A 23,775-nucleotide genomic window follows, 5' to 3' on the forward strand; every position below is an offset into this window, starting at 1 on the left:
TTATAAGGCAAAGTCACTTTCTTCCAAAGGCCTACCATCTATGTGAGCAAGACATGTATAAATTAAATGCATACCATCTTACTTTCTGCCTTTGTTTTCGGTTCTTAAAAATGTGAATTAAAAATACCTAGTAAATATCATAGAATTTTAGGAGAAAAATAATAATAATCTACGTGAACTAGCATGGTCAGGAACTACCTCCTAGAAAAAGTAGTGTTATTATAGTAGGTGGAACTGAAGTAGCAAATAGCACCGAACACATTATGGCTTAACAAAGTAATTTACCTCTTGCATATGTAATAATCACAGGGTGGAGGAGGAAGGCTCACATTGGTGGGGCAATTCTCTTACATAGTCATTCAGGGACCTAGGCTGCTTGCACTGTGGCTCTGCACTTCCATGGTTTCACATTACCTAGTAAAAAAGGAAAGAATGTGGAGGAACACTACATATCATTTTCCACTCACATTCCATTGGCTAGAACTCAGTCACAAGGAAAACAAGAGCTAGCTAGCTCCAGGTTCAGGATGAAGAGAACAAATTCTAGTAGGAATCTGGTAGTCTCTGCCACTGGAGGATTTGAAATGAACAGTGGAGGATGGGTGGCACATGACTGGGAAGGAGGGAACCACATGAACAAAAACAAGCAAATCAAAGCTAAGTAACAGTACACTAGAAGAGTGAGGACAAGTCTGGCTGTATTCTGGGGAGCAGCGAGAGAAGAATAAGGGTGGTTAGTTCAGTGGTTCTCAAACGCTAAACTTAAAACCAATCCCCAATATATGTCAAATTTTCTACCATTCTACAATGAAATGAGAATAAATACAAGTTCATATCTTGTTAATAATGCTGAATTTTATAATTCAACTTCTGTAACTTATATATAATGTGGTAACAATATAAAAATTTCATGCTTTAAGTTTTTATATTAAAAAAAAATTTTAACAGGTCAGTTAAGGCTGTCAAAAGTTCTTTCTAAGATAATGCTCTTTCCTGACTATAACAAAGTCAGTCTTTATGCCACAGGCAATGAGGATTTACCGTCACTTTCCAGTTTACCATGTATTTTTAGTGGTTTAATATTTTCTAACAAGCCTGTATTGCTTTGGAAATTACAAAAGATTTATTCCTAAAAGCCATAAGGGTTTAAATATACAAAACAAGAGTTACCTGGGAGTGAGCAGAAAGGCTTACCAGACCACACATATAAACTATACTCAAAATATATGCTGAAAAGGTAGAAAGGTATCTGACTCTTCTGAACCCAATTTCAAACTATTCTATAAATATATAACATATATGACAAATACTAAGCCAAAAAGGGAGTTTAAGAAAGTAGTAAATTAGCATGCTAAAAACAATCTGCTATAGCATTAATCCAGATGTTCCTATAGCATTAACCCAAAGTTCCATTCCTAAACGAACTACTTTTCACTAAAAATGGCATAATCTACTATTTTCCTATTTACTACAGGTTACAGAGGAAAATGTTTAGTTAACATTAAAGATAGCAATGAAGAAAGTAAAGTGCTCTTTTTGCTAGGGAAATTCAAATGTCATCATTCAACCGTGAGATAAAAATAAATTTTATTTGGAATGAAAGTGTTAAACTTTAATCTTAAAAAAAGTGAACACTTAAGAGGAACCATTTATGACAATGGAAATGTGAATTTATTAAAGAAAGTTATTTCCTAATCTCTAATAAAATAATAGTTCTATAAAAAATCACTTCTTCAACCTTTCTTCCTTACATATCACTAATGGCAAGTATGGAAAAAGATGACACTGCATATGACACCTCCTTAAAAATAGAGAAAAAAGCTGTCCAAAAAATTAAAACGGTACCAATTCCATTAACTGAAAGTCTAGTGTAGTGTTTCATTACGTTCCAAACACATCATGTAAATGTTAGCCATATATCTTTCCAGTCAGGTTAGAACTATTCGGCTAAGGGGGAACCAAACCAAATGAAGCCGACCATGCATGGAAAACATCTGCTGATAATTTCTAAAGTTAATGGTTTCTAATAGTAGTATATAACTCTTATCACAATGCTTTCCATGGAAAATATGCAATTATTCACTGGTGAAAGATCACACTAAGTGACTCGTTAATATTACAAAAACCAGTAGTGGTACCATATAGCAGTCTGTTCATGTTTGGATAATTTAATTAGTCAGGGTTTAACAAACTTTCTCCTTAAGTGAGTTACTGTTTTTAAAAAATTTAACATACATATACCATACCACACCATAGTAAAAGATGTGCAAAGTTATTTCTAAAAACAGAATTTTAGGTCACTGAAATTCAATTTAAAACACATATGGAAAAATGAAATATTTAATAAATAGTTCAACTTATTTTAAAATGAAATCACTTTTTTTAAACTGTCAAATATGTTACTAAATGTTACACTCTCAAATGTACACACAGTTAAACACTCTGATCAAAATAGTTCTAGTCATATTAAAATTTGATGGCTAACATTTATACAATGTGTGGCCAAGCTTTCTGGACAAAGAAACAGAAACTAGATCTACATTAGAGATTTTATTCTGCACAACACAGTTCTTGCCCACAGTACTTTCCTAGTGCTATTATCTTAAAATTACAATAAAATAATATTGGTTAATGGCAAAGCCAGGAAGTTATAATGAAACTGAGAGGACCCTAAAAGTTTAAAAGTCTCAAAACTAGAATCACATTGTACAATGAGTAAATACACTAAAAAAAAAATAATAATAATGCCAGAATTATTTCCAAAAGAGCCCTGTGGCTTTCAAAATGACTGATTTAGGAAGGCCACAATACTTACTCCCACAATGCTGTCAATACTTATAATATTTTTAGGACTCCTTTATGGGAAATCCCTGCAGAACTTTTAGCACATTCTATTAATTATCCTCAATGAATGGTAACAAATCTCCAAACTTTGAAAGCGAATTTGAGTTTCTGAAGCAATTAAAGAGTCTCATGGGACCTAATACAGAGAATATGATGGATCAGCAAGCAGGGCCACTTATATTTGGTCCGAAATGAGATGTAAACATGAGTAATAGACTAATTTTCCTAGGAGGCCTCCTGGGAAGGCAAAACCTCTAAGGTGACTACTGCTCCGAAGCCCATTTCTCACTTAGATATCAATGTAACTCAATTTCACAAATAAATAGCATCCAGTTCAACATTCTCATTTTACTAACGAGAAAATGAAGTTTCTAAAAAGGTAAAAGAAATTTCCCCAAATCACCGAACTATTTAGTGGCAAACTGGGGCCTAAAAGTCAGGTCTCCTAATTTCTATTCAGTACTCGTTCCCATTCACTATGCTGCCCATAAAATTTAAGGCTTGAGAATAAAGTAGAATTGCTTTTAAAATCCATTAGGAGTTTTAGTTTTAAATTCAAGGTAAGACAACTGGAAATGGATATGGTAGGTCTAGACCCTAAACTGGGTCTGGTTTGCAATGCCAGATCTCGTATAGCTCAACCAAAATGTAGGAATGTGGGTTTGCTCATGCAGACATTAAAACAAAATTAAAGATGAGTTTTCATCATCACTAGTAGCATTTGTTGAGCATTCACTATGCCAGACACTTTGCCAGGCTCTTTTGCTTGCAGTGCTTCATTAAATCCTCAGAAGAACCCTATGGAGGTAGACACATTATATCCTCACTTTAAAGATAAAGACAGTGAGGTCTACTAAGGTTAAATCATATAATCAGAGTTACGAAGTATGGCAGGTTGTATTTTCTAAAGATGGTTATAAAAATACATTCTTTTTCTTAATAAACTTTTTTACTTTAGAGTAGTTTTTAATTTTATTTCATTTTATTTTTATAGAGACAGGGTCTCCCTATGTTGCCTAAGCTGGTCTCGAACTCCTGGGCTCAAGTGATCCCCCCAACCTCAGCCTCCTGAAGTGCTGGGATTAGAGGTGTGAGCCACTGTGCCTGGCCTAGAGTAGTTTTAAAATTGTGATGATAGGACAGAATTTCCATATACTCTATACTCAGTTTCCCCTAATATTAATGTCTTATATTAGTAGATACATTTGTCACAACTAATGAAGCAATATTGTATTTGTATTAACTAAAGTCCAAATTTATCTAAATTTCCTTAGCTTTTATCTAACGTTATTCTGCACCAGGGTCCCATTAGAATACCACATTACATTTAGCCATCATGTCTCCCGTGGCTCCTCTTGGCTATGCCAGTTTCTCTGACTTTCCCTGTTCATGATGATCTAAGATTCTAAAAAGCTGAGACCGATCCCCAAGTGTATCTTACACCAGAGAAGGTGCTCCTTAACCATACTACTAAATAATGTCCTGTAATCCAACCTGCTTGTCCTTAGGTTTTTTTTTTTTTTTTTAAAATAGGGACAGGATTTCACGATGTTGACCAGGCTGCTCTTAATCGAACTCCTAGCCTCAAGCAATTCTCCTGCCTCAGCCTCCCAAATCACTGGGCCTAAATTGGCAGACATATCACATTTGGAAAGTAGATCCTATAGCAATGCTTTTTCTTCCAGTAACTACATTACTACATAGTATATTCAAAAGAATATATGAATGAGCTATCATGGCATATAAGACCATGTGGCTCCAAAATATAAGTAACATCAGTCTCAGTGACAAGACCAAGCAAGTTATATATTAATATTTTTTTAAGAGCCATACATTCTTTCCACACAGTTTTGGAAAGATATACACTAGAGATTTTTTAAAATATTCAAATAATTCCTGCTTTCATTTAATGGCAGGAGTGCTTATAAAATATTATTAGATTTACTATACACATTTTAGGATTAAGTTGTAGCCAGTGCTAATTATAACATGCCTGGAAAAATATCTAACCTACACTGATTAAAATTCTATTTATAAAGGAAAAATCTAAACCACAGAAACAGTGCTTAGTTTAGAACAAGAACATGTACATAACCGCCAAATGCAATCCCTATTTAGATGTCTGTCTTACTGAACACTGTAATCACAAAAAACCAAAATGAATTTCTAAGTGTTTCAAGATGAAATAGCTTTTGCACAACTTTCAAGGCTTGTAATTACTTCCTTGAAAAGGTAAACAATCCAAGTTTCAATTTATTTATAATACTAGTTCTCTAGAAGTTAACAGATTGAATACTCAGCTTTACTATACATGGAAGCCTCCTACAAAATTCAGAATCTCTCAAATTAATAATTAAATGCTAACCAAAGAAAAATTACTGGAAGTCAAAGGCCAATACTAAATTCCTACAGCCATTTATGGATAATGCAAACCCCTAGGCTTACTGAATGAGTTTTTAAGACTCCTCAAATACTTGGGGGTAGCAAAGTATAAATCTAAACTGATTGTCCAGAAAAATGAATCATTAACTACACACACAGTCTCTGCTTCCTCACTTCCCATTCCCTCTTCAATCAACTTCCCTCTTCAGTCAGCTTTCGGCCTCTACCATTCCACTGAAACCACTTTGGCAAAACAGTCCACTTTCATGTAGCCACATCCAAGAGCTACTTCTCTGTCCTCATTTTACTCTACCCTCTTGGCAGCATTCCACACGCATGGCCACTTCCTCCTTGAAATGCTAGCCTCTCTTGGGGTTTGTGACACCACTCTCCAGGTTTTCTTCTGATGTCGGTGATCCTTCTCTCCTGGTTGGATTGGTTGGCTCCCCCTCCTCTACCAGACCTCTAAATGCTGAAGCTTCCTATCACTCAGACATCAGTTGTCTTCTCTCTATCCTCTTCCTCCTTCCTCTTTCCTTTGTGCTATCTTTATGCTGATATTACCAAAATATCTCCAACACATTATCTTAGTTCCAGACCCACAGGTTCATCTACTTACCCAACACTTGTGTGTAATCTTACAATGTAAATCCAGTTACACAATTTCCCAGTTTAAAAGCCTTTAACAGCTTTCCACTGAGCCTAGAGTAAAAATCGAATTACCACTCCTCTTCCACCTCCGTGCTAACCTCTTCTGCCAGGTTCTCCAACAGGCCACTTCGTACCTCAGCGCTTAGTACAAATTGTCCAGGCTACCTTCTCAGACTTTGTTTCACTATCTCTGTTTCTTCTTGAAGTTTTAGGTGTCAGCTTAATGTCAACTCCTTAAACAAGCTCTCACTAAGGCTGACCACTACTTAAAACAAGTTCTTCTCAATAGTGATTATGTCTCAGTCCTGAGTGCTTCGTTTATGGCTCTTATTACAGCCAGCGGTTGTTTATTCATTTGTCTGTTTCCTTGTTTTCCACCTGTCATTCCCTCTAGAATCTTAGTTCTATAGTTCTGTAGTTGTAAGGACCATATTGATATTGTGCACTATTATATCCTCGGCATAAAACCCCAGCACATTTTGAAAGAGCTCGAATTTTCCCCGACCCTAGAAAACAGGGTCTCACCCTATTGCCCAGGCTAAAAGTGCAGTGACGGATCACAGCTCACTGCAGCCTTGAACTCCAGGCCTCAACTGATACCCTCGCCTAGGCCTCCCAAAGAGCTAGGATTGCAAGCATGAAGCATCATACCCTGCATGAAAGAGCTCAATTTCTACTTGATGGAGGGCTTAATATAAAAAAGAAAAAGTCAGATAAATTGATCCTGTCACTTTATATTTTTTCCAGGAATTCAAAAGCTAGTATAGACCAGGTGCAGTGGCTCACACCTGTAATCTAAGCACTTTGGGAAGCCAAGGTAGGTATATCACTTGAACTCAGAAATTGGAGACCAGCCTGGGTAACATGGCAAAACCCTACATCTACAAAGAAAAAATATAAAAATTAGCCAAGCATGTTGGTGTACACCTGTAGTCCCAGCTACTCAGGAGGCTGAGGTGGGAGGATAGCTTAAGTCCAGGAGGGGCACGTTGCATCAGCCAAGATTGGGCCACCGCACTCCACCCTGGACGACAGAGCAAGACCCTGTCTGGAAAAAAGAAAAAAAGGTAAGTGTAACAAATGTGGTTCAGCTGACCAGTCTTTGGCCCTTTTGCTATTTTTATATGGGGTCCTTTTTATTAAACAGAATACTAATACAACAAGTATAAAAGTATGAACAGGAAAATAATGTCACTTTACATCCAGAATATTTTTAATAGCCTCCAATGTGCTTTCAAAGGTTTATCTCTATGATGTAATGAAACGCAATATAAAAGGATGAAAGTGTTTACCCTAATTGAAATACAGAAGGCAGGGATTATTTCCATTTTACAGATACAATCACTAAGGCAAAGAGGTCAATGAGCTACCTAAAATCACAGATGTTTAGTGGTGGAGCTGAAGTCTGATCTCAGTTTTCCTGGCTCCCAATCCAGTCAATCTTTTGTTTTTTACTTTCTCCTTTTTTGTGTTTCATTTTGATACACACTTTCAGCCTTCTTAAAACTGTAGTGTTCAGTAAAATATACAAATCCTAAGTATATGACATAATATTTTTACAAGTCAATATATCCAGACTGAGACAAGAGTACTGCCTGCAACCCAGAAGCCTCCTTCATGCATGTCCCTTCCCAATAATTAACTACTCCACTGGTAACCACAATTCTGAATTATATGACCATCATTAGTCTTACCTGTCTTTTAACTTTATCTAAATGGAATTAACAAACATAGACACAGCCAGGTGTGGTGGCTCACACCTATAATCTCAGCACTTTGGGGGGCTGAGGCAGAAGGATTGCTTGAGCCCAGGAGTTCTACACCAGCCTGGGTAACATGGTGAGATCCCATCTCTACAAAAATGGGAGGATCGCTTGAGCGATCCTCCATAGATGGGCATGGCAACGTGCGCCTGTGGTCCCAACTACTTGAGAGGCTGAGGCAGGAGGATCACTTGAACCCCAGAGTTGGAAGCTGCAGAAAGCTATGGTCGCACCACTGTAGTCTAGCCTGGATGAGTGAATGAGCCCCTGTCTCAAAAAAAAGGATATACTCTACTGCATCTGGCTGCTTTTATTCAACATGTCTGTGAGAGTCACCCATATAAGTAAGTGCCAAAATGGTTTCTTCTTTTTCATTGCTATACGGTATTTCACTGTATAAATATCCCAAAATGTATTTATTCTGTTTGACATCTGTGTATTTTTCAAGGTTGAGCTATATGAATAATACCATTACAAACATTCTTATTTTGTAGATGAAGAAACAAAGGCCCTAAAAGGGAAAAAATACTTAAAGAAACACAGCAATTGGGCAACCAAGTATATCCCTGGAGGCTTGATTCCCCTTTTACAATGTAACACAAGTCAGCAAGTCCATCTGAATCTTAACCTAAAGATTTTTAAAATTATTGCACAATATAAAACCAAGTCTTAAGTTACAAATACTATGCCAAAGATTACTGTAGTTTCTGGTTATGAAAGTTACTTTATTTGTGTAAGTGTGTCTATGTCCGGTTTTTTAAATCTATCTAGCTACCTACTTACCTATCTATCTATTTATTGACAGGCTGTCATTCTGTCATCTAGGCTGGAGTGCAGCGGCACAATCATGGCTCACGGCAGCCTCAAACTCCTGGGCTCAAGTGATCCTCCCGTCTCAGCCTCCCAAGTACTAGGACTATAGGCACACACCACCACACTCAGCTAAGAAGTAACTTATTTTTATACATCTAACTATTCTATAGAGATTTACCTCATCTACAGTCAAATAAAATTTTGTTTCCCGGATTAGAAATGAACCAAATTGGGAATTCTATCAAAATACGAACAGAGACAACAGTCCCAACTTATGAGCAGGTAGCATTCTAAAATTCTGCATTTAAATCAGCTGTTTGGAATTCAGATGCATTTTCCCAAACAATTACATTATACAAAGTGATTAGGTTTTCAGGTCAGCCTACAAAAGCCAACTTCACAAAAATGTACCTGAAAATAGCACTAATAACAGTCTTTAACCACTATGAATAAATGCTTAACTTCAAATAATGATTTATAAAACTATCTCCTAACACCCCAGTCTCTTGTTTTAACTCCTAAAGTATGGGAGCCCCAGTTCCAAATGCTTCTGTAACTGGCTTACGCCTTTTTTTTTTTTTTTTTTAACCCCTCACTAACACTTTTAACTTTTTGTTTCCAAATCCTGGGCCACAGAATTCAGACCACAGAATTCCTTAATTCCTATCCCTTAAATAACCCTTTGAGATTTTTCACTGCTAGAGAAACTTTCTGCGGGGAGAGAGAGAAATTAGAAAAATAGAAGGAAAATAGTAAAATTTCAAGAAGTCTTAAAAAGTTGTTCTGTTTTTACCAAAACGGGCATGGAGGCAGGCAGGATTTTCCTAACCTCCTATTTGCATTAAAATATTCTTCTCGAGAGCCCTGCTCAATCTTTCTAGACTTCTTAAAATCCTAGGCTGGGCACCTCTGAGTGTCTCTCCTTTCATTAGGAAAGTCTCCAATTTAATTTCTTCTCACATTCCTTCTCATTACTCAGTGATAGCCTAAATGGAAAGATAAAGTGATATGTTGATAACATCAAGTCTTTAGGTATGCACAGAAGTGAAATCAGGGAGAGATGAAGACTAAGGGGTGCTCAGGCCATTGCGGTCACAATCTGTGACTTAGTTGTGTACCCATTAGAGGCTATATACAGATACTTTGAAGCAAATAAACCATTTCATAAATGGACACCAAAAAATTTCCAGAAATGAGAACAATCTACCTTATATACCACAATATAATATTCCTTTCTTCTTTAAGGCTCACATTATCTTTCCAGTAATTAGACTGAAGATATATTCTATATTTTCTCCATACAACAAGCACTGACCTGAATACACCACAAACAGGTACAATGCAAAGCATCAAAAGGCTAGCTCTAATTTGATGAAATTAATTTACCTGCAAATGGAGAAATCGATTTCTATTTAGTCTAGGTGATAAAAACTAAAAGAACAACAGTTACCCTGGCCTTAAAATCCAATAAAGAGCATGGTAAATGTCTCTGAAAATCAAAAGAAACCTACAAGTCATAAATCCCTCAAAGGATTCTTAGGCATAGGAATGAGGAGTTGATTCACTAAACCTCAAAGAACGGATGTTTTAAAGGAAAAAGAAGATAAGACTGTGTCATTTTATCAAGTAAGTCTTTACAGTAAGTAAAATACCTTATGGGCCAAAAATTAAAATGAACTGCAAAACTTAGGAACAAATTATTAACTATCACTTCTGTGACTGAAGTTAATAAGAGAATCATACACTTAAGTGTAACAATGTAAAGAGGTATCCAAAAGTAATTTGAGCTAGCTTAATATAGACCACTAAATACACCCTCAGAGAGCTGACAGCCTGTAAACCAGCAGTCCCCAGCCTTTTTGGCACCAGGGACTGGTTTCACAGAAGACAATTTTTCCATGGAGAGCAGGGGCAGGGGCAGGGGCGGTTCAGGATGATTCAAGCACAGCGCATTTATTGTGTACTTTATTTCTATTGTTATTACTACACTGTAATATATAATGAAATAATTATACAACTCACCATAATAGTAGAATCGACGGGCGTTCTGAGCTTGTTTTCCTGCAACTAGATGGTCCTATCTGGAGGAGTGGAGGATATGAGACAGTGACAGATCATCAGGCATTATATTTTCCTAAGGAGCATGCAACCTAGATCCCCTGCATGCACAGTTACAGGGTCTGCATTCGTATAAGAATCGAACGCAGTGACGGATCTGAGCGGAGGTGGAATTCAGGCGATAATGCAAGTGATGTGGAGTGGCTATAAAGACAGATGAAACTTTGATCGCTGGCCTGCCATTCACCTCCTATCCACTATTATTTTACATAAACGAGTCCTAGTTCCACCACTTACTGTGTGAGCTTGGGCAAATTATTTAACCTCTGTGGCCCCAATATCTACAAAAATAAATTGGACTAAAAGTGGTAGCTACTTAAAGACTATTGTGAGGATTAAATGACAAAGTAACTGTCTTCAGCAGCTCCAGCAACAGAGTAAATGTTCAATAAAGGTTAGTTACTATTATTTTATCCTCTTGATGCATTAGTTATTTGAAATCACATCTATGACCTATACTACCTTTGGAACTTTGAACAACCCTCCAGGACAGTGCTTAAGGCCCAGTGAATGTTCAATATTTATTGGCTGAAGACTACTGGTTTATATGGAAGCTAGAACCACAAAGCTGAAGAAGACTTTAGAAGTCATCTGGAAAAGTTTCACTCCATTCAACAATAAGACTCATAGGGGATTATCACATCTTTGCTTGAACACTTACAGCGACAGAAACTTGCATCTCAACAAAGCATAAAGGAATAGTTCTAATTATTAGAATGTTCCTTGAGATTTCATTACACTGACTACCACTTCTCAAAATATTTCTGCAAGGCTGAATTCACTAGAGGGCATCACATATTAGGAGAAACTATATCAGAAATCATCACTAAAAGGAAGGAATCATTCAACATTTATTCTGCCTAAAAGAAAAATACTGGGCTGAGTTGTATAAAACAGGCACGCCAATTTAAACTTTATTCTATTTAAACATGCATTAAAATGTTCAGAATGAATTAAAATGAAGATTCTGACAAATTAGGTCGAAAATCATAGTAATTGCAAATGTTGTTGTATAGGTCAGTAATACAGATTAACACAGGGCTGGACTCTTTCCAACACCATTATATAGCCTCCCAATAATTGTATACAATTTCAATGGTTACTTGTTTACAAAAAAAAAAAAAGCATACAGTACCAGATTACATTTAATACTGCCCCTTGCAGCCAGCCTCCAAGTCACCACCAGCTATCCAAAAAAAGACCCAGTGCCAAAAAGAAAATTGTAAGTTTCTATAAGACCAGTAAGGGACCATGACTCAATTTTGTAATCCCAGAACTATGGAGTCTGAGACAGAAGTATCACTTGAGCCCAGGAGTTCTAGACCAGCCTGGGCAACACAAAAAACTTTACAAAAAACTTTGTATTAGCCAGTGGTGGTGGCACATGCCTGTAATCCCAGCTGCTTGGAAGGCTGAGGCAGGAGAATCACTTGAGCCCAGGAGTTCAAGGCTACAATTGTGCCACTGCACTCCAGCGGGGGCAACAGTGAGAACCTCTGTCACACACACACACACACAAAGACTAGCAAGGTAAATCTGAACCTGGATTTGTGTATAACTAACAAATCTAAGGCCAGGTGTGGTGGCTCATGCCTGTATTCCCAGCACTTTCAGAGGCCAAGGTGAGAGGACTGCTTGAGTCTAGGAGTTCCAGACCAGCCTGGGCAACAAAATAAGACCTCATCTCTACAGAAAATTTTTATAAAATTAGCCATGTTTGGTGGCACACACCTGTGGTCCCAACTATACAGGAGGCTGTGCCAGGAGGATCACGTGAACCCAGGAGGTCAAGGCTACTGTGAGCCGAGATTATGCCACTGCATTCCAGCCTGGGTGACAGAGTGAGGTCCTATCAAAAAAAAAAGTTAAATTATTTAAAACCAAATCATTAAAACTGTTCATTCATTAACCAGGTAATGGTACAATTTTAAAACCTCATCATGCTCAACGAGGATCCAGAACTATACTCAAATATCTATGGCACATGCTTGTATTCCCAGCTACTCAGAAGGCTGGGGCAGGAGGATCACTTGGGCCCAGGAGTTCAAGTCCAGCTTGGTCAACATAGCAAGTCCCTGTCTCTCAAATTTAAAAAAAAATCTTTTAATCCCCACTCACTGCAATTCACAGTAATATGTAGAGAAAAACATGATGGAAAACTAGGCATGATTTATAGCATAGTTCTACACTTTATCAGATTCTGTTTGATGGGAGCTATTTTACAACTCTGTAGGCTATAGGTTAACTGAGGGACATGTAAATTCTATCCTGTCAGGCAGGAGGTTCAGTTGACCTCCAGGGTCTCTCCACAGCTCCCCCTCCCCAACAAACCAGTTTTGTCTCCATTTGGGTTCATTTCAACATTTCTTTACTCCATATAAATTTGTGGGTTATTTTACTTTTCTATTGAACCAGGTATAACATTTGTCTTCTTTCCTGATTATGAGTTTTTCTTTTACACATGTATTTTCATAGCTGCAAAGTCATTATATTAACACACTACACAGCTTTCTTATTATTGGTAAGATGTTGTTTGATACTCCGATACCAACACAAAAACAATCCAAACAGCAAATTGGACTGGAAAGGTCCACTGCCCATGTAAATTAACAAACAAGCCTTTGGGTTTTGAAAATCAATCCCTTATAAATTTCACTGGTATAAATTAAGTCATGAGCACCACACACAACTAGGAAACCAGGTTTCAGAACCTTCAGAGCCAATATTCAGACTGCAGATAATGGTGAAGACATGAACTCTAGCAACCACAACCTGTTGCTCACTCATCTTCATTCCCTGTAAACAGTTAAAACAACTGAGGAAAATGGTCAATCCAACAGCACAATGTGCTTCAGATGATTAAAAAAATTAATTTTGGTAGACTCTGCTCCATAGAATGCATCCATGTTCATTTATCCATTTATAGAAGTAGGTTAATTTTTATGTCACTGAAGAAATCAACACAAAAAGTCTTTGTTTAGGTTCATAAATTATCAAGATTATAAGGAATTAGAGAAGAAATAAAGGGATGAAAAAACATGTTGATAACCAAATTAAAGAGGATGTTTCAGATGCGGGTGACCCAAATCAGGAGAATCAGGTGGCTTTTAAGCCTACCAGATTCTCTTCCATCTAACTGCTCTCTTTATCCCAAGGACACTAACTTAAAACAACGTAACAGATTCAGATTCCTTTTACTATAAGAAGCATATAACCTTGTTCTGAACTTTTTACATATGTATATACACACATATATGTCTTCATGTATAGCATATGTAACTGTCGTATGGTAGTTATATATGTAATATAGTTAGACACATATAATTGTCTAACATATGTAACTATCATACACATATAATTGTCATATACACATAATGAATTAATCAGAAACATTCACTCCAGACAAACTATTTTCCAAGATGGAAATCTGCTCTCCCCTGACTGGTGAGGCCATGGATACATGGTACACAAATATCAACTATATTCACAGACAACAAATCATTTTTTTTTTCAACTCCAGAGAAGATAGAAAGGTGTAATTATAATTTCATGCAAAAATAGTTGCAACACACTATCCACAGCCAATCTTTTTTCTTTCTCATCACTGTGACTTAAAAGTTTCATCTAATGCATGGCACAAAATGTTCCATTACAAGGTATGGTGGGGGGCAAGTAGGAGGCACTGGCAAGACTTGTGGACACAAAATATTCTAATAGAACCTGGGTTTCTTCCTATAAATATTTAGGAAAACTGAAAATTCCTGAAATTACTTGGAAAGGTAACCACCTCCTGACAAAAAATATTTTTAAGATCCGGCCTACCATAAATATTTTGCATAAAACCTATCTGAATGTCATTAAAATGCCTACAAAAAAGACAATAGAACACTTTACCAAATGCACGAATAATGTGCATTCTAACACTAGGAGCACTTCCACTTTTATAAGAAAAGAAAAAGTTTCCATTTGTCTGAGCAATTTCTGATGCAACATTAGTAATTACGGTCCTTTCCTCCAGTGTAGGCCTCAGAAACAAAAACTGGTTGATGTTTACAAACATTTATCTCAAATCAAGAAAGAAATTAACACAAAATAAAACATCAAAAGGCTTAATCTGGGCAAATTTTCCAGTTTTACAAGCCAGTGACAAAAAGTAAAGCCTTAGAAGGGGATTAACTGTCAACTCCAACAGTTTAGAGAGTAAAGCCAAATAAACAAGTGGAACCTTCTACTCAGTGAGTTCTGAAAGTCTTGTCTCCTTTTAACTCCTTTTCCATAAATGCTTTCTGTATATTCTTGCCCATGTAAGCCCTAAGGACAAAAGTTATAACTATGTGGATGTTTCTTCTGTTCTGAATTTTGAAACTATGTCCCATAAACTAGCAAAAACTTTAAATTAGCTTCTTTAAAGTTTTCTAGTTAACTCCACTCAGAAGAATGTTAAATATTTAAAAGAAAGAAAAGGACACTATGAAAAACCCACAGCAATGGTTCATAACAATGATGTTCATACTTCATACTCAGGGAAAAAGTGACTATAAGCTTTCCTGCTAAAATCAGGAATTTTCATCATTCCTGCTGAAATCAGGAAGGATGATTGCTTTCATCATTGTTATTCAACATTGAACTAGAATTTCTAGTGAGAACAATTAGGCAAGAAAAAGAAATAAAATTCATCCAAATCAGGAGGAAGAATTTGCATATGACATGATCCTATGTACAGAAAATCCCCAGGAACCCATAAAAATACTACTGAAGCTAATAAACAAATTCAGCGAAGTTGAAGGGTACGAGATCAACACATAAAAATCAACTATGTTTCTATACACCAGCAATAAACAAATCAAAAGGAAAATTAATAATTTCATTTATAATATCATCAAAGGAATAAACCTAGGAATAAATTTAACCATGGAGGTTAAAGACACTTTGAAAACCACAAAACATTAACAAATTAAGGAAAATCTAATATATGTAAGGATACACTAGGTTTAGGGATTAAAAGACAGTGCTGGCCAGGCACAGTGGCTCATGCCTGTAATCCCAGCACTTTGGGATGCTGAGGCGGGTGGATCACTTGAGGTCAAGAGTTCAAGACCAGCCTAGGCAACATGGTGAAACCCTGTCTCTCTACTAAAAAAACAAAAACTAGTCGGGTGTGGTGGCACACACCTGTAGTTCCAGCTACTCAGGAGGCAGAGGCAGAAGAATCACTTGAACCTGGGAGGCAGAGGTTGCAGTGAGCTGAGATCACACCACTGCACTCTAGCCTGGGCAACACAGTGAGACTCTGTCTTAAAAAATAAATAAATAGGCCGGGCATGGTGATTCACGCCTGTAATCCCTGCACTTTGGGAGGCCAAGGTGGGTGGATCACAAGGTCAGGAGTTCAAGATCAGCCTGGCCAAGATGGTGAAACCCCGTCTCTACTAAAAATACAAAAAAGTAGCCGGGCGTGGTGGTGGGCGCCTGTAATTCCAGCTACTCAGGAGGCTGAGGCAGAGAACTGCTTGAACCCGGGAGGTGGAGGCTGCAGTGAGCCAAGATCGCACCACTGCACTCCAGCCTGGGCAACAGAGCAAAACTCTGTCTCAAAATAAATAAATAAATAAATAAAATGAAAATAAATAAATAAAAGACAATACTGTTATGGCAATACTACTCAAAGCAATCTACAGTTGCAAATCAATCTCTATCAAAATTCCAATAACTTTTGCAGAAATGGAAAAGCCAATCATCAAATATGAATGGAATTGCAAGTGGTTCCAAATAGCCAAAACAATACTGAAAAAGAACAACGCTGGAGGACTCATGCTTCCCAATTTCAAAACTTACTACAAGGCTACAGTAATCGAAACAGTGTGGTACTGAAACTACCTTTGCAAAATTATAACAGTGAGAAAACCCTAACATAGCTGACTCCATCTTGCTTCTAACCTCATAAGCTAACTGTCTTTGCTCATTCCTGCACATAGGCCAAGCTAACTATGGGAGGAATTTAGTTTATATTTTAACCTTAAAGCAAGTATAATAATAGTCCTTTCCCAAAACTAATCCCCTCCTTGTTTAGAGACCAAAACCATCTTTGTAAAAACTAACAAAAGGACACAAAGTCCGAATTATGGTAGGGGCCTGAATTCTGCTAAGACTTAGGCATAGTTAAATAATAACAAGACATTATTTTGGTTGTCTTTTTTGTAATTACTTACTAGACAAGAGTCACTAGCCAGTGGTCATAAGACTTGTAACTTCCCCGATTACCCCAATAGATTACCTCATTATTGTAAAACCCAAGGCTGATTCTTGAGGTATTTTTCAGACCTAGTATTCTGGTGGACCAACTGACACCACCGGGGTTACTCATAACATGAAATTGGCTCAACTGGCCCTGTAACCCCCACCCAGAAACTGACTCGGCACACAAGACCATTTTGACACTTGTGTGATTTCATTCCTGACCCAACCAATCAGATGCAGATTCTTGCTGGGCATGGTGGCTCATGCCTCTAATCCCAGCACTTTGGGAGGCTGAAGTGGGTGGATCACTTGAGGTCAGAAGTTTGAGACTAGCTTAGCCAACATAGCGAAACCCCATCTCTATTAAAAAATACAAAAATTAGGGCCGGGTGTGATGGCTCACGCATGTAATCCCAGCACTTTGGGAGGCCAAGGCAGGTGGATCACGAGGTCAGGAGATTGAGACCATCCTGGTTCTCTACTAAAAATACAAAAAATTAGCTGGGCACCGTGGCACATGCCTGTAGTCCCAGGCAGGTGTGGTGGCGGGCCTGTAGTCCCAGCTACTTGGGAGACTGAGGTCAAGACCTGTAGACCAATTAATTGAGAGTCCAGAATTATGACTATACATCTATGGCCAACTGATTTTCAAGACAGGTGCAAAGACCATTCAATAGAGAGAGAACAGTATCTGTAACAAATGATACTACTGGCTAGCCACATGTAAAAGAACGAAGGTGTCCTCAAACTTACTCAAAATCTATCAGCAACCTAAACACAAAAGATAAAACTACAAAATTCTTATAAGAAAACAAGGGTAAATCTTCACAACCTTGGATTTGGCAAGGGATTCTTACATGTGACACCAGAAACATGAGCAACAAAAGAAAAAAAAAATCAAGACTGCATCCAGATTAAAAACTTTTGCACATGAGACTACCATCAAGAAAATTAAAAGACAACCCACAGAATGGAAGAAAAATCCACAAGTCAAGGGTCTGGTATCCAGTATATATAAAGAACTCTTACAACTCAACAACAAAAAGACAAATAACTTTTTTAAATGAGCAACGGACTTGAATAGACATTTCTCCAAAGAAAACATACAAACGGTTGACAAGCATATGAAAAGCTACTCAACGTCATACATCATTAGGGAAATGCAAATCAAAACCACAATGAGATATCACTACATACCCACTAGCATGGGCACAATTTTAAAAATGGAAAATAACAAGCATTGGTAAGGATATGGAAAATTTGCAATCCTCATATATTGCTGGTGGGAATATAAAATAGCAGTTTCTCAAAGAGTTAAATAAACCTTGAAAACATTATGCTAAGTGAAGAAGACACAAAAGGTCACATATTGCATAATTTTATTTATATGAAATATTCAGAATAGGCAAATCCACAGAAACTGAAAGCAGACTGGTGGTTGCCAGAGGCCGGCGAGAAGGGAGCAACTGCTTAATGGTACATAGTTTCCTTTGGGGTGATAAAAATGTTTTGAAACTAGATAGCAGTGGTGGTGGCACAACACATGAATGTACTAAATGCCACTGATTTGTCCACTTTAAAATGCTTATTTCTTGTAAATTTCACCTCAATTTAAAAAAAATAGATATATATCAAATGGCTATTTTTTCTTCCAACTATCCACAGTAGAGGTCATTTACAAATGACCACAATGGAAATTTCAATTAATTTTGCAAGGCAAGCTTCTGATTACGACACAATAAAACTAAGAATTAATAATTCAAAACCAACAACCCTAATGATTAGAAATTCTTTTTTTTTTTTTTGAGACGGAGTCTTGCTCTGCCACCCAGGCTGGAGTGCAGTGGCCGGATCTCAGCTCACTGCAAGCTCCGCCTCCCGGGTTTATGCCATTCTCCTGCCTCAGCCTCCCGAGTAGCTGGGACTACAGGCGCCCGCCTCATCGCCCGGCTAGTTTTTTGTATTTTTAAGTAGAGACAGAGTTTCACTGTATTAGCCAGGATGGTCTCAATCTCCTGACCTCGTGATCCGCCCGTCTCGGCCTCCCAAAGTGCTGGGATTACAGGCTTGAGCCACCGCGCCCGGCCTATGATTAGAAATTCTTAAGCCTTCCTATATAATTGCTGAATTAATGAAAAAAATTAAAAATATACAAGACTTGTAGTTCCCAAATGCTGATTTGCATTCAGATTACCAAGGGGTGAGGAACTTGTTAAAAATGCAGAAGCTCAGGCCCTACACCCAGAGTGTTAAGCAGAGTTGGAATATCTGCATTTTTCATAAGCCTGCCAGCTGAGACTGATATTCACCAAAGTTTAGAACCAGTGCAAGAGAATATTTAGAAAAAATATAAAGATATCACATATCAAAAGTTACAGGATTCATACAAAGCTGTACTGAACTACTTTCTAAAATAATATTTAAATAAACAGAACATAAACTAAGCAATCCAAATTTTAAAATCAAGCAGTCGAAATTTTAAAATAAAAGGTATGATTAAAAAACAAAAATAGAAATATGGATGACAGTAAAAATGATTGATAACAATACACAGAAAGGGTCAGGCACCTTGACTTACGCTTATAATCCCCGCACTTTGGGAAGCCAAGGTGGGAGGATCACTTGAGTCCAGGAGCTCGAGACCAGCCTAGGTGGCAGTGAGACCCTGTCTCAAACAAAAAAAAAAAAAGGAAAAGAAACATAAAAAAACAGCGGAACTTTAAAATGAGCTTGGTTCTTTACGAAAAAATTTACAAAGTGCTAAAAATTCTAATAAAATAAAGAATTATCAAATAGGTAAAAGTAGAATTAGTAAATTAATCATTTGTAATCAAGCAAGAAAAATAAGTTTGTCAGCAAAAACAGGCAAAAGCAGAATTAGGAAATTAATCATTTTTAATCAAGCAAGAAAAATAAGTGTCAGCAAACTGAAAAAAATACAACTTATCTAGACAACTCTTGAGTTACTTTATCAAAAATATAAGAAGTTATATGTCATTAAAAAACAGAAAAAAATTAATTGTAACATTAGTTATATAATCTACCACTTGGTTGAAAAAAATAAAATTTGTACAGCAGGGGGAAAGTTTTAACAAAATATAATGGACTTGAAATTCTTTCTGTTAAAGAAGACTTTTGTTCTTTCTTCACTAATAAGAGAAATAAATAGACTTTATTGTCCTCGATTCAAAAGCAAATCTCAAAATAATATAAATGATTCTAAATTACTCATTTTCCAGGCTTAAAAAAAGTCAAAATATTTCCCTATGAACTTTACTATTGAGGTTAACTTTTCATTTTAACATCATTTTGGTAGAGTGTTTAGCCTGTTATTCAACACTGAAAACCAGTAAATAACGGTGATTAGCAAAGAGGAGATAAGAATTAAGAGTCATTCACAATAATTAACATAGTACATATAATGAATCTTTGTTTAATAAAAGGGAGACAGCCCTCTTGTCTTTAGGGTGTTCAGTTGTTTCCTATGGCTGCTGTAACAAATTACTTGGTGGCTTAAAACAGAAAGTTATTCTCTTCCACTCCTAGAGGCCAAAAAAGTCTGAAAGCAGTATCATTAGAGCAAAAGCAAGGTCACACTCCCTCCAAAGGCTCCATGGGAGAGTCTGTTCCTTGCTTATTCCAGCTGTTGATGGCTGTGGGAATGCCTTGACTTGTGGCCCTAACACTCAAATCTCTGCCTCCTGGTCACAGTGCCTCCACCTCCTCTGTATATATATAATCTCTCTCTGCCTCCCTTTGATAAAGATACACAGGATTGCTTTTAGGGACCACTCAGATAATCCAGGATAAGTGCCCTAGACATCAACATCCTCAATTTAATTACAAAAACCATTTTCTAACATACAAGGTAACATTTCACAGGTTCCAGGATTAGGACTTGAATATTTTAGAGAACCATTTTCAGCCTACCACAGATGGTCTCTTTAAAAACCTAACAGGCCTGGCCAGGTGTGGTGGCTCATGCCTGTAATCCCAGCTGGAGGGCTGACCGCTTGAGCTCAGGAGTTCGAAACCAGCCTGGGAAACACAGCAAAACCCCATCTCTATGTAAAAAATAAAACAAAAAGTAAATAAAAATTTAAAAAGAACAAAAACAAAAAAACCCTAATAGGCCAAGCTTTTTTGTCAGGAATTAGATACTATCTTAGTTTCCAGATTTACAATGCCAAAGTCATAGGCCTTCTGATCCTAGACATTGCAAACAAACACCACTGAAATTAACTCGGGAATTTCATCAGGTGCACAGGAAACTATCACATTTGTCCCAAGAATACAAGAGAAGTTTTGTCTGTTTGACTGTATGAGTTAAATTCTGCTCAAATTTTGTAGTCTCAAACTACCTATCTGCATGTATCTGACATGCAAATAAAAACAAAGCGTTCTTTCTCTTCTATATTGGTAAGAAGGGGTCTTTTTGTTGGTAAGATTTTCTTATTGCTCCAACATACTTTATAGAGTTGGGTAATAATAAACTAAGTTTTTAAATAAATTTGAGACAAACTACTTTCCAAAGGCAGCAAAATTTATTTTTATCCTCTAAATTTTTCCAGACACACAATTTCAAGACCCACTAGCCCTTGAATCTCCTCCAGAATCAAGCAGTTTCATTCCATAAAATCAAAATAAATTCCAGATGAATTAAGAGTTACATGTAAAATATGAAAACATTATAGAATTACAATAGGAAAATGAGCCAAGAATCAAGAGTCATATACAAAAAGGAACACTAAAAATAGGCAAAGAAATCAGACTAATGTAACATGATACCATGTTTCCAATTACTTTTTCATATTTGACAATGATAGTATCCAGCAAAGTGAGGGTATAGGAAAATAAGGCCTCAAACATAAATTGCTAAGAGAATCAACTGATAGAGTCCTTTTAAAAGGCAAATTCAGCATGGCTGGCAAATTATAAAATGCATATACATTTTTACCTAGTATTTTCTTTTTTTGTTTTTTTTTTTTTTTTTGAGACGGAGTCTCGTTCTGTCGCCCAGGCTGGAGTGCAGTGGCCGGATCTCAGCTCACTGCAAGCTCCGCCTCCCGGGTTTACACCATTCTCCTGCCTCAGCCTCCCGAGTAGCTGGGACTACAGGCGCCCGCCACCTTGCCCGGATAGCTTTTTGTATTTTTTTAGTAGAGACGGGGTTTCACCGTGTTAGCCAGGATGGTCTCGATCTCCTGACCTCGTGATCCGCCCGTCTCAGCCTCCCACAGTGCTGGGATTACAGGCTTGAGCCACCGCGCCCGGCCTACCTAGTATTTTCATTCTAAACTTGTATCCTACAAAAGTACTCATAAAAGTAAGAAAAGATAAGATAAAAATGCTCATGGAGGCACTATTTGTATGTGAAAATTAGAAATAGCATAAATGTCCATCAACAGAGAAATGGTTAAATTACGGCATAGCCATATAACTGAAATATTATGCAACCAGTTTTTAAAAAGTGAAGCACAATCGTCTCAACATCCATGGGGGATCTGTTCCAGCGCCTCTTGAGGACATCAAAATCAACAAATGCACAAGTTCCTCATATAAAATGATATCATATTTGCATACAGCCTGCTCATATCCTCTAACATACTTTTCCCTAAATTACTCATAATATCTAATGCAATGTAACTGCTATATAAATAGTTATATTGTTTAGAGAACAATGACAAGAAAAAAGTCTGTACATGTTCAGTACAGAGACAATTCTTTTTCAAATATTTTTGATCCATGGTTGGTTGAATCTACGAATGTAAAACCTGTGGATACAGAGGGCTGACTAGACATTAACATAAGCAGTCATTCAGAAAGGCAGACATGACATGTGAAATGAAGAAAGCAACTTACAAAATAAATGACTGTTTTTAAAGGAGAAAACAAAAAGAAATATCTATGTACAATAATATGTGTATATATTAATAGAAACCATGTTTTCGAAAAATCTTATGACATAGAAAAATCCTAAATTAATATAAAGTGAAAAAAGTAGGCTACAAAATTGTATAGGTAATAACATAAATAAAAGTGGCACTATAAAATAAACACAGTTATCAACTATCTCTGAGTAATGTAATTCTGAGCTGTTCTTTATATTTTTTTTATTTTCCAAAATGTATAAATATTACTTATATAGCATTCAAGTTAACTTTCTTTATTAAGAGAGAGGATCTTGCTATGTTGCCCAAACTGGTGTTGAACTATTGAGCAACTAAAGCAATCCTCCTGCCTCAGCCTCCCAAGTAGCTAGCACTATGGTCAGGAGAGATTCTAACCCTAAAAAATACCAAGAGATTGGGTATAATGATATGAGTTCATGTACAAAGAAGACTTTTTAAAACTATCTATTTTACCAAATCTTATCTATGCTGAAGAATGATCCCTCGTTCAGACTGGTTACCTTGAATATGTTTATTCTCATGTTCCACTACCAAAAATATTTTTGAACTTTTATAGTTTAAAATTTCCTTTGATCAGCTCAGGTAACACCAAAAAAAGGTAATTCTTAAAATTAGTATTAACTAACATAATCATCCAACCTCATCACATAGGTTAGCCCTGAAATAGATTTTGGTTCATTCTAAACAACTCTAGCTTCAAAGGACAAAGATTAGCACAAGCTCTGTCAGTTAAAACACTATGCTGCAACTTTCAACTTGTCTGGGGACAAGGAATAGACCCTGGTTTCAGAAGTTTCCCCCAGGTAAACTTAAGTATTCACTGTCATCAGCACTGTCTTTCCAGTTCACTCATGGTCTTCCTGAGCAGAAGGGGCCTACCTACCCTCAGTCACAATTCTCAAAATCCTACCATCTCTTCAATGCTAAGCTCAAGATACACCTGCTTAGTGAAGCTGTGCCTCTTTTGAACTCCAGAAGCATCTTCTCGCCTGTACTACTGACTTGGTCAGCATGTGTTATTTTTACACAGACCTTCTCTTCATATACTCTAACTT

General features: G+C 36.9%; 1 protein-coding gene across 9 annotated transcripts in view; it reads right to left on the minus strand.

Moving 5' to 3' along the window:
* LCLAT1 (lysocardiolipin acyltransferase 1) overlaps positions 1-23,775 on the minus strand; it is a 216,344-nt gene that overhangs the window by 173,589 nt on the left and 18,980 nt on the right. Inside the window, exons 1-2 of one of the 9 annotated variants that reach the window (XM_033176140.1) lie at positions 10,476-10,721; positions 286-414 (exon numbers count right to left, since the gene is read on the minus strand). The exons of the other annotated variants lie outside the window; for them this stretch is intronic. The gene's annotated coding sequence lies outside the window, so the exon portion shown is untranslated. Of the gene's footprint in view, positions 1-285; positions 415-10,475; positions 10,722-23,775 lie in introns of those variants that run through there. 9 annotated transcript variants of the gene reach the window in all.

The sequence above is a fragment of the Trachypithecus francoisi genome, unplaced genomic scaffold (genome assembly GCF_009764315.1).
Source record: "Trachypithecus francoisi isolate TF-2019V2 unplaced genomic scaffold, Tfra_2.0 Lachesis_group17, whole genome shotgun sequence".
Lineage (NCBI taxonomy): Eukaryota > Metazoa > Chordata > Mammalia > Primates > Cercopithecidae > Trachypithecus > Trachypithecus francoisi.